The sequence below is a fragment of the Manis javanica genome, chromosome 2 (assembly GCF_040802235.1).
Source record: "Manis javanica isolate MJ-LG chromosome 2, MJ_LKY, whole genome shotgun sequence".
Lineage (NCBI taxonomy): Eukaryota > Metazoa > Chordata > Mammalia > Pholidota > Manidae > Manis > Manis javanica.
Genome location: NC_133157.1, coordinates 225940272 through 225951211, shown reverse-complemented (window position 1 = coordinate 225951211; position 10940 = coordinate 225940272). Strand labels below are relative to the sequence as shown.

At 39.9% G+C, this 10940-nt stretch overlaps 1 long non-coding RNA gene across 1 annotated transcript in view; it reads left to right on the top strand.

The window, feature by feature from the left end:
• Positions 1-446: 446 nt before the first annotated feature.
• LOC108396323 (uncharacterized) overlaps positions 447-10940 on the top strand; it is a 43252-nt gene continuing 32758 nt past the window's right edge. Inside the window, exons 1-5 of the long non-coding RNA XR_012128626.1 lie at positions 447-575; positions 868-1044; positions 4443-4514; positions 5298-6249; positions 8650-8740. This is a non-coding gene — a long non-coding RNA (uncharacterized lncRNA). The remainder of the gene's footprint in view (positions 576-867; positions 1045-4442; positions 4515-5297; positions 6250-8649; positions 8741-10940) is intronic.

The following is a 10940-nucleotide window of genomic DNA, read 5'->3' as shown; positions in this document are numbered from 1 at the left end:
CAATATGAGTAAATAAAAAGGGCTTTCCATCTTTATTGGTATTTCTCTAAGAATTTTAGGAAAGATTATTTAATTACCAGAAATGCAATTTCTCAAGATCACCTTTCCATGCCTAATTTCATTTACTCGAGGGCAGTTCTGAAGATTATTACTGAACATTCCCCTACATGCAATCCGAAAAGTTATTCTCACTTTTGCTCCCACAGCACCTGCCCCTTAATTCTTTATCATCTCGCTAAACCCCTCCTCGGTTTCCTTTTGCAGTTTTCTTACGTCTTTTTATTTTACACGGATGCTGCCCAGAAAGGGGAGTGTGGGATCGGGGCGCACGTGCGGTCGTTCGGGGGGAGGGGGCAGTGCCCGAGGGGGGCGGGGTCCGCCCGCAGCCGGCGCCGCGCGCACGCGCGTCCCGCCGGCCGGCGCCGCCCGCTTCCCGTGCCCGCCGTGCTGCCTTTCGCTCCCCGCGTCCCCGTCGCCGGCCGGCGCCTTCCATCAGCGGCCGCCCGCGGCCTCCTCCCGCCGGCCCCAGGCCCCGCCCCGCCTGGGACCCGGCGCCCTCGCAGCGGCAGCTCCCGGTAAGCAGCCACCCCCAGGGGGCGGGCGGGCGGCGGGCGGCGGGCCAGGCATGACATAATTTTCAATGTGACATTTTCACTGCGTCCCTGTGGCTTCTTGCTACCCGGACAGTGTGGAGGAGCAGGAGTAGAAGCGTCTCCCATTAAGGGAGATGTGTGGGGGTGCATTGCAGTATTGCTGGAAAGGGGTCGCTGGTGGGGTGACTATGGAATAGGGAGTGAGATGTATTTTGAAAGAAGAATAGAATTTCATGGGAAGAGGGCTAATGGAAAGAGGTGTTTCTGGTTTAAGTAGCTGGATGCATGAAAGCGTTATTTACCAAGATGACAATGTCTGGAGGTGTCCTACCAGCGGTTTGAAAAAGAAGTCTGACCTGGCATGTTGAATGCAGTATGAAACCTTTTGAAATTGAACTTCAAGAGCTTTATATCAAGAAGACCTGATTGTAAGAGAATTGGAGAGTTACTGGTATGTTGTAACAGTGGAGATGGTGAAGGTATCTTGTAGACAGTCTTAACTGGGCTCTCATGTGTATCAGAGGACGTGCATGCATTTTTTTAGTATTACAATTTTTTAATTAAGGTATTATTGATATACACTCTTACTAAGGTTTCACATGAAAAACAATGTGGTTACTACATTCACCCATATCATCGAGTCCCTCCGCACACCCTATTGCAGTGGCTGCCCGTCAGGGTAGTGAGGTGCCACAGTTGTCTTCTCTGTGCTACACTGTCTTCCCCACGATCCCCCCCCCACAGCATGTGTACTAATCACAATATCGCTCAATCCCCTTCTCCCCACCTGCCCTCCCCCACCACTCCCCTTTGATAACTGCTAGTCCCTTCTTGGAGTTTGTTGAGTCTCCTGCTGTTTTTTTTTTTTATTAACAGCTAGTTTGTATATTTTGAAATGAGTTATTTTTGGCTGGATTTTTAACCCATAAGCATACCAGTTATATGCGCATAAGGGAAAACACTACAACACAAGAGTATACAATGATTATTAAGGTTTTTTTCCTCCCCTGGTTGCTGACTTCCTAATTTTCCTCCCAATACTACTGTCCTTTCCTTTTTTTTTTTACTGACTAGCATACCTTATACAAACATATCCGTGCCTCATACTCTGTCTCACTGTTTTCATCTGCAGTATACATACATCATAGCAAGTCTCTTATTGATGGACATCTAGATTGTTTCCCACCTTTTCCCATCACAAACAATAATGTAGTTGTCCATACATGTCTGTACTCTGCATACACATGAAAGCATGTCTATAGGATAAATCCTTAGAAGTGGAATTGGTGGGTTAAAGTCTATGTGCCTTTGAGATTTTGATAGATTTTACCAGCGTGCCTTCTAGTGAAGGTTAATTTATGCTTCCCTTTTAGAACATACGAGGAACCTGTTTTCATTTATCCTTGCCAATGTGTAGTCATACTTTTTTACCTTTGTCAAATGAATAGTTATATTCCGTAGTCTGGGTTTTAATATTAATTTTCAGACATTTTAAAAGTCTTTTGAATTTACTTTTCGGTGAAGAGTCTAATCATAATCTTTGACAATTTTTCTATTTGGTTGCTGGTCTTAGTTATCTGCAGGCACTCTTCACGTGAAAGGAAATTAGCTTCTTATCATGTTGCAAGCATTTCTTCAGAGTTTGCAGTTTGATTTCATATAGCTCTTAACTTTGCATTGTGGAGTTCTCTTTATTTTTTTCCCAGTTCCTAGTTCTGTCTTCCATATTCTGCATTATCATTAAAGAAATTTTTTTTATCTTGGTATTGTTAATGTACAATTATTTGAACAACATTATGGTTACTAGACTCCCCCTATTATTAAGTCCCCACCACATACCCCATTACCATCACTGTCGTATGATGCTATAGAGTCACTACTTGTCTTCTCTGTGTTGTACTGCCTTCCCCATACCTCCAACCCCTACATTATGTGTGCTAATCGAAATGCCCCCTTTTCCCCCTTATCCCTCCCTTCCCACCCATCCTCCCCAGTCCCTTTCCCATTGGTAACTGTTAGTTCATTCTTGGGTTCTGTGATTCTGCTGCTGTTTTATTCCTTCAGTTTTTTTTTTTTGTTCTTATACTCCACATATGAGTGAAATCATTTGATACTTGTCTTTCTCCGCCTGGCTTATTTAACTGAGCATAATACCCTCTAGCTCTGTCCATGTAGTTGCAAATGGTAGGATTTGTTTCTTATGGCTGAATAATATTCCATTGTGTATATGTACCACATCTTCTTTATCCATTCATCTACTGATGGACACTTAGGTTGCTTCCATTTCTTGGCTATTGTAAATAGTGCAGCGATAAACATAGGCGTGCATCTGTCTTTTTCAAACTGGGCTGCTGCATTCTTAGGGTAAATTCCTAGAAGTGGAATTCCTGGGTCAAATGGCATTTCTGTTTTTAGTTTTTTGAGGAACCTCCGTACTGCTTTCCACAATGGTTGAACTAATTTACATTCTCACCAGCAGTGTAGGAGGGTTCCCCTTTCTCCACATCCTCACCAACATTTGTTGTTGTTTGTTTACTGTCTTTCTTATTCTTAATGATGTTATTATTGATGTCATCTGAGGGCAACTAAAAACAGTTGTTAGAGGAAGAAGGCTACATAATAAGTGAAATAACATGTTAAGGTTCATCCCTCCCTTTTTTTTAATGCCAGTGCCAGTTTTTATGCTCCATTTAAGATAATATATTTCATAGTGTAGATGTCTAACCAATTGTGTCAGTATAATTCAGAGTGATTGATAAAGAAGTCTCTTCTGGGCCCTTCCCTAAATCTACAAAAGAGAAGCTTTCCAGGGTGTTGGCCTTCTTTTTGGTGTTGGCCTTTTGAACCTGCATAGACATATTGCTATAGTGATTTTTATGCACCATGGAATTTGAGAACCATTGGCTTAAATTTCTATTACTAGCTATTATAAGGAGAAGAAGCAAATAGTTCTTAATTTTAATTGAGAAGTACAAAGATGTCTTTTTAATGTGAATCATTTATTCCTTGAACATGGTCCTAGAAGCCCAGAAGCTCTAGTTTCTACTCCTTACTCTGATTTAATGTATGTGAACTTAGGTATCTCTTTTTTGGGGGGTTTTCTTGCATCTGAAAAATAAGGTGGTTGGAATTTTATGAATCTGTCAAATTTTTTTATTTTTTATTTATTTTTTATTTTGGTATTGTTAATCTACAATTACATGAAGAACATTATGTTTACTAGGCTCCCCCCTTCACCAAGTCCCCCCCACACACCCCATTACACTCACTGTCCATCAGCGTAGTAAGATGGTGTAGAATCACTACGTGTCTTCTCTGTGTTGCACAGCCCTCCCCATGCCCCCCCACATTATACATGCTAATCGTAAGGCCCCCTTGCTTTTACCCCTGGCTTTATCTATCCCTTCCCACCCATCCTCCCCAGTCCCTTTCCCTTTGGTAACTGTTAGTCCATTCTTGGGTTCTGTGATTGTGCTGCTGTTTGTTCCTTCAGTTTTTCTTTGTTCTTATACTCCACATATGAGTTAAATCATTTGGTACTTGTGTCTCTCCTCCTGGCTTATTTCACTGAGCATAATACCCTCTAGCTCCATCCATGTTGTTGCAAATGGTAGGATTTGTTTTTTTATGGCTGAATAATAATTCCATTGTGTATATGTACCACATCTTTATCCATTCTTCTACTGAAGGACACTTAGGTTGCTTCCATTTCTTGGCTATTGTAAATAGTGCTGCAATAAACATAGGGGTGCATCTGTCTTTTTCAAACTGGGCTGCTGCATTCTTAGGGTAAATTTGAATCTGTCAAATTTGTAAGCATTTCTTTTCTTCCAATTATTGTGTTTCCAGACAACGACGGGGCTTGATTCTGCAGTAGATCCTGTCCAGATGAAAAATGTCACCTTTGAACACATTAAAGTAGTAAGTTAGAAAGTTTCCCCTGCCCTCATCAAACATTATCTAATTGTGTATGGTCAATATTTGATTCCAAAGGTGTGAAATAATAGAAAACCAAATATTTATTGGTCTCTGCCCCCAGTTCCTGGCACAGAGCTCCTAAAACTCTTGCAATTTCCCAAGTGATAAGAGCACTAGGAGCATCTTTTGTTTTACTGTTTGGTCTTTGACCCTGATTCCTGACACAGGGTTTCTGAGTCCTTTGGAATTTCCTTGTTCTAATGGGTGTGACTCTTGGTGGGCTCCTGGGTGGGGGCTAGTCACTACCAGAAAGACCAAGTCATGGTTAGAAGTTTGGAACTTTCGGCCCCACTCCTGTTCTCCGGAGAGCCGGGAGGGGCTGGAAATGGGGTTAATAATCAGTCATTCCCACACAAAGAATCTCCCATAAAAATCCCACTGGTTGGGGAGTCTCCAGGTTCCCGAGCACATGGTGGTGTGAAGAGAGGAGCACGCCCAGAGATGCAGTGGAAGTCCTTCCTCTTGCCACATACCTGGCCTTGCGAATCTCCTCCACTGGCTACTCCTCAGGAACATCCTTTCATAGTAAACCAGTAGTCCAGGAGTTCTGTGAGCCACTCCATCAAATTAATGGAACATAGGAGGTGTCGTGGGAACCTCCAGCTTATAGCCAGTTGGTCAGGAACAGAGATAACACAGGCTCGTGATTGGCATCTGAGGTGGGGGATAGTCTTGTAGGACTGAGCCCTTAACCCTTCGCTGATAGGATCTGATTCTCTCTTCCAGGGGGATCGTGTCAGAACCGAATTGAACTGCAGGACGTCCTGCTGGCGTCTGAAGTGCTTGATTAGGGGAAAAACTAAAGCACGTTTGGTGACTGGAGCTAGTGTAGAGTGAGTCAAGGAAAACGAGTGTGTGTATTTCCTTTACATTAAGGAGTATTTTGCACTTAGGTAAAATGGCGTCCAAAAATATTTGAAACTTTAATACTCTGGGTAAATGAAGTAGCAGAAGATAAGTCTTGTTTCATGACAGGGCTTCGTGTCAGTTTGAAAGCAGCCAGGTGTAATGGAATGAATGTGGACTTCATAGTCAGTGGACTAAGATTTTTAAATTTGATTTTGAGGCATTGGCTTGAACAAGTTACTCCAGATTCTTACAGATAATGTATGTGCTTGGCACACAATTGATGCACTGTAAATGGTACTTCTCTTCGCCTGTTCCTCTTAATTGATCTTTGTCCTCTGGTAACTAACCCAACTGTATTGAAAGAATAGAACGGATGAATGCCAGTTTATACCCAGTTAGCTGAACCATTTCTTTAATAAATATTTAATAGGGTCTACAAAGTGTCAGGCTCTGTTTTACATACTGGGTAGAATAAAACAAATCTCTGCCCTCATGTTTTAACTGTAATAGAAATTGGATAGTATGGTATATATGGAAATAATAGAGAATGTTCAAAAATCGTAAAATGTTATGGGAAAAATATAGAGCAGGGTGAGGAGGATTGGGAGTTTTGTTAGAAAGGTCACAACTTGAAATGAGGTGTTCAGTGTGGTTGAGAAGGTGACATTTGAGTGAAGAGTTGAAGGTGGGGCGAGCCGTGCATGTGTGAGGAGAGAGCATGCCCGACCAGAGGAGAAGCGACAGCAAAGGCCCTGCAGAGCTGACGTGCCCGGCCTGCCCGCTGAGCGGTGGAAAGGCCGCCTCTGTGTGGATGGAGTGAACGAGGCAGGTGAGCAGAAGTCGTGGGAGATGAGGTCAGGGCGGTGCACGGGACCCGATTCATAGTGTCTTACAAGCCATTTTAAGACTTCGGCTTTTCCTCTGGTCAAGCGGTGCCCATTGAAGGATTCTGAGCAGAGGCAAGACATAAAATTTTAATGGGAACTGTGGCTGCTGTGTTGATAATCTTGAAGAAGGGACAAAGGTTGAAAATAGGCCATAACTGCAGTCCAGGCAAGAGGTGGTGGCTCAGGCTGACAGGAGAGCAGCAGAGTTCATGAGAAGTGGTTGGTTAGATTGTTAATACATATTTTGAAGGTAAACCGAACAAGGTTTCCTGACAGAAGAGAATGTAGGGCATGAGAAAGAAACAGGTGGCAAGAGTGACAAGAGTTTTAGCCCGAACAATTGGAAGAATGAAGTTGTCATTTACTGAGAAGAGAAAGGCTATGGATAGAGCAGATTTCAGGGACATAGATTAGGAAATAAACTCATGCCACTGTTAGATTTCTAGAAAGTTTCACAGAAATAATTCCAGGAAATACACGGTAGCTTAAAGGGTACGCAGGGTTTTTGTTAGGCTTGGAGCAGTCTTCGGAAGTTACTGTGATAAAATTATTGAAACTTAACTGAAATGTTTGTAAAATGAATGGTTAAAAGCAAACCGTGTCTACTCGTAGGTCCAGTATAAATTATTTAATTTATGCATGAGCTTACCTAGAGACATACACAGGAATATTGACAACAGCACTGTTTAAGCCAAAACTAGAAACAATCCAATGTCTACCTAACGTAGAATAAACATACAGTATTGTGGCAGCCGTAGACTAAAATCCTATGCAGTGAGGGAGAATAACAACATGGGTAGATCTGACCAACATCACATTGGGTGAAAGAAGCCATACACACTACATGTATTGCATTTATATAAAATTCATAAACAGTCCAAACTGTTTAAATGTGGTGTTACAGCAGTGATTATCCTTGGGGTGGGAAGAGATGGGAACTAGAAGGAAGAACTGGGAAGGTTCTGGTAATGTTCTGTTTCTAGAGCTGGGTGCTGATAACGTACTTGGAGTTCACTCTGTGAAAGTTATTGAGGTATCCATTTATGAGTTTTGCATTTTTATGTGAATGTTAAGCTTCTTTAAAATTTATGTTTAAAAAAAGATTTGGCTGCATTATTGCAATAGTTTGTTTAAATATTCAGAGGTATCCATATACTAAAAGAAGACCAAAATATTTAGTCAAAGTAATGGATAACCTTAAATTGCAGGAGAAAAGGAAAACAGATTGAACATCATCTACTCAAATTATTTTCTCTCCCAGACCTCTGTGGCAAGAGAATTCCCAGTTGAGGAATTTATATAAAATCTGTGGAGGAAAATAGGGCTAAGGGATCAAGGCAATGAATGAAGTTGTAAAAACCCTTATTAATATTTTTATAGAAGCTATATATAAATAACTAGAAATTCTGGGCAAGGAAGACATTGCTATACAGACTCTTTTAAGACTTGGTCCAGCTGATCATAGACACTACCTGTGGCACAACTATCATGGCAAATCTACTGAACTACTTTGGTCCATGTAAATTTAGATTTTATGGCAATTACAACACTTAACCCATATTAACTAAACTTGGTGATCTACCTTGTTATGTCTTCTAATGTTTACTATCAGCATGTCTTCAGCTTTTACTCAGACATGACCTCATACCAAAATAAAGTATATTTAGTAATTATGTACATTGCAGGGAGAAAGTAAGAATCAATTTTGCAAGATTTTATATTATAGTGTTGGGATTATAGCTTCTAAACTTCTTTGACACAGCTATTTACAAAATGACATTCAGTAAAGTATAGTTTGGTTTTAGTCACTGCCCTTTGTCATTTGTTAGGAACTAAATCATGTATAATTTTGTAGTCATTTCTTATAATAAATATAATATCATAATCACAAATTCATGTTACAACTTAAACACAGACCTCCTTATCCTTAAATATATAGTAAGTCCACATAATTTGTCCTTGAAGCTTATCACCAGGTCCAAACAAATCCTGGATTTGAAACTTTCTAGGTGATTATTTTTGCTTATGTTAAATACCACTGGCACATTTAACTAGAATTTTCAACATAACAGTCCTAGTTAACTGGAGGAAGTATTGACAATGGAAGAGATTAAAAATGGTTTTTGTTCGATATGTACGGAGACTTTGTATAACTGGCAAAAAGTGTCAGGAGAAACCTCTGTGTGTGTGTATTTATTTATAAGGGAGCCTTTTTGTATACTTCTTTCACTGAATGAAGAGCCACATTAATATCCACTTAAATTGATGATTTCCAAAGAGGCTATCTTGATAATCTAATCATTATTTGAAAAATATTTGAAAAATAAATTGTGTAACTTTAGGTGGAGGAAGCTAAACAAGAACTACAGGAAGTTGTTGAATTCTTGAAAAACCCTCAAAAATTTACTGTGCTTGGAGGTAAACTTCCAAAAGGTGAGATATCTTCCCTTGACCAAGACTTACCAAAAAATAGTGTAATATATTACTAACTTAATTTTTATCAAATTTGACTGACCAAAGTTTAGTTCTTAATTTTGCTGTCTTACAAATAAGTGCTCATTCTGAACATACTGTTCTATAACCACCTTTGGGGGAGTAATTTAAATTTTGTTATAATTTCAGACTTTATAGTTGTAAGAATAGTAGAGAACACTCTTCCATACTCCATTTTGTCCCATTTGCTCATTCCCTTTACATAGGCACTTTTTTTTAAACCATTTGGGATTAAATTGTAGATGCAATACTCCTTTATCCCTAAATATCCCATTGTGTATTTCCCAAGAATAAGGAAAAAATCTCTCTACCTAATTTACATACATGTTCTCTTTAACATAACATTAAAATCAGGAAATTTAACATGAATCTGAAACTATTGTACAATTCACTGTCATTCAAATTTCAGCATTTTTTCCAATAATAGCCTCTGTAGCGAATTGCCCCACCCCTCACCCCAGGTTCATATGAATGCAGGTTCACACATTACATTGATAATTTAATCTGAAAAAATTCTTCAGCCTTTTTTTTTGCAGGGTGGTGGGGGAGCTGATCGTTTATTTGAAAAATTGTGTAGAGTACATGCTCATTTGTAGAACGTTCCTCACTTTGGCTCTTTCTCTGCTGTTTTCTCACAGTTACTCAATATGGGTTTTAATGACTGTGATATTGTGATTTATAATAAATATATATTTGGTAGTTCCCATTTCTTAGAATTTCATAGTCATGAAAGCAGTAGTTGTCTCTTGTTCTGTTGATGAGGTGACTTTCTGAACATACGGAAAGATGAGGGCCGGTTGCCCAAAGCAGCAGCCGTGTGGGGTCACAGGGTTGGAACTTTCAGTTTCATCCGCCCACCCCACCCCCACCTCTGGAGGGAAGAGGGGCTGGAAGTTGCATCAGTCACGAATGTCCAGTGATTTGATCAAGCACACCTATGAAGTGAGGCCTCCATTAAAACCCCACAAAGATGGAGTTTGGAGAGCTTCCAGGTCGGTGGACATGTGGAATTCGGTGAGAGTGGTGCACTCAGAAGAGGGCATGGAACCCCCTCATCCCTACCCTGTACTTTGCTCTTTGCATTGCCTCCATCTGGTTGTTCCTGAGTTATATCATTTTAAAATCATTTTAAACCAGTTATTGATCAAGTAAAACGTTCCTCTGGGTTCTGTGAACTAAGTGCTCTAGCAAATTAACCAAACCCAAGAAGGTCGCTGGGACCCCCAACCTGTAGCTGGCCAGTCAGAAGCACAGCTAACAGCCTGTGACTGGTGACTCGGGTTGGGAGCAGTGATAGGGGAAGGGACGTTGCTGTAGATCTGAGCCTGTGGTTTGTGGGATCTGATGCTGTCTCCAGGTAGGTAGTGCAGAATTGAATTGTAGATACCCAGCTGGTGTCAGAATAGCTTCTTGGTGTGAGGGAAAACTCCACTTAGTGGAATTGGGTGCAGAATTGTAATGGCTCTGGGATGTCCTTCTGTGTGATATTACACTTGATCTAACTATTTATATTGAGCTTTAAATGTTTCCAAGCTTTTGCTATTAAAATTAGCACTGTGATGATCATGCTAGTATCTCAAGACATTGTTCACATTCTTATTTGCTTAGAATAAGTTCTAGATTATTCATTTGTTATAGATTTATTATTCTAGATTCAGTCCCATGCTTGGAGTTGGGGAGTTAAAGGGGGTGCTCTTATGTAAGTCTTCTTTTTATTTTGCTCAGTATCTCTACTGAGGATATTCAGCAGTGTATAAAAATGTTGGCATGAATCTTTGCTAATTTAGGGCTCATTTATTAAATCAATACAATAACATCATAGAAAGTATGATTAAAACTATAGAATGGTTGCATTCTTTCCAGTCACAAGGAATATTTTATAAATTTGTGGGAAAATCCTCAGGTACCAAGATAAAAACCAGATAAATTGATATAAAGATGATTTAAACCAGTTAGAGATCACATGGCAATAGTATTAAGGGTATTTTGGAGCTTTCCTGAAAAAAAGTTTATGTTAAAATATAGCACTAATACAGTTTTGTTGCTTTTTAAATGTCATCTTCAGAGTGAAAAAACTTTGTAAACCAAAGAATTCTGTCATTCCAACTTATGAAAAACTTAGTGTGAAAAATTTTATTTT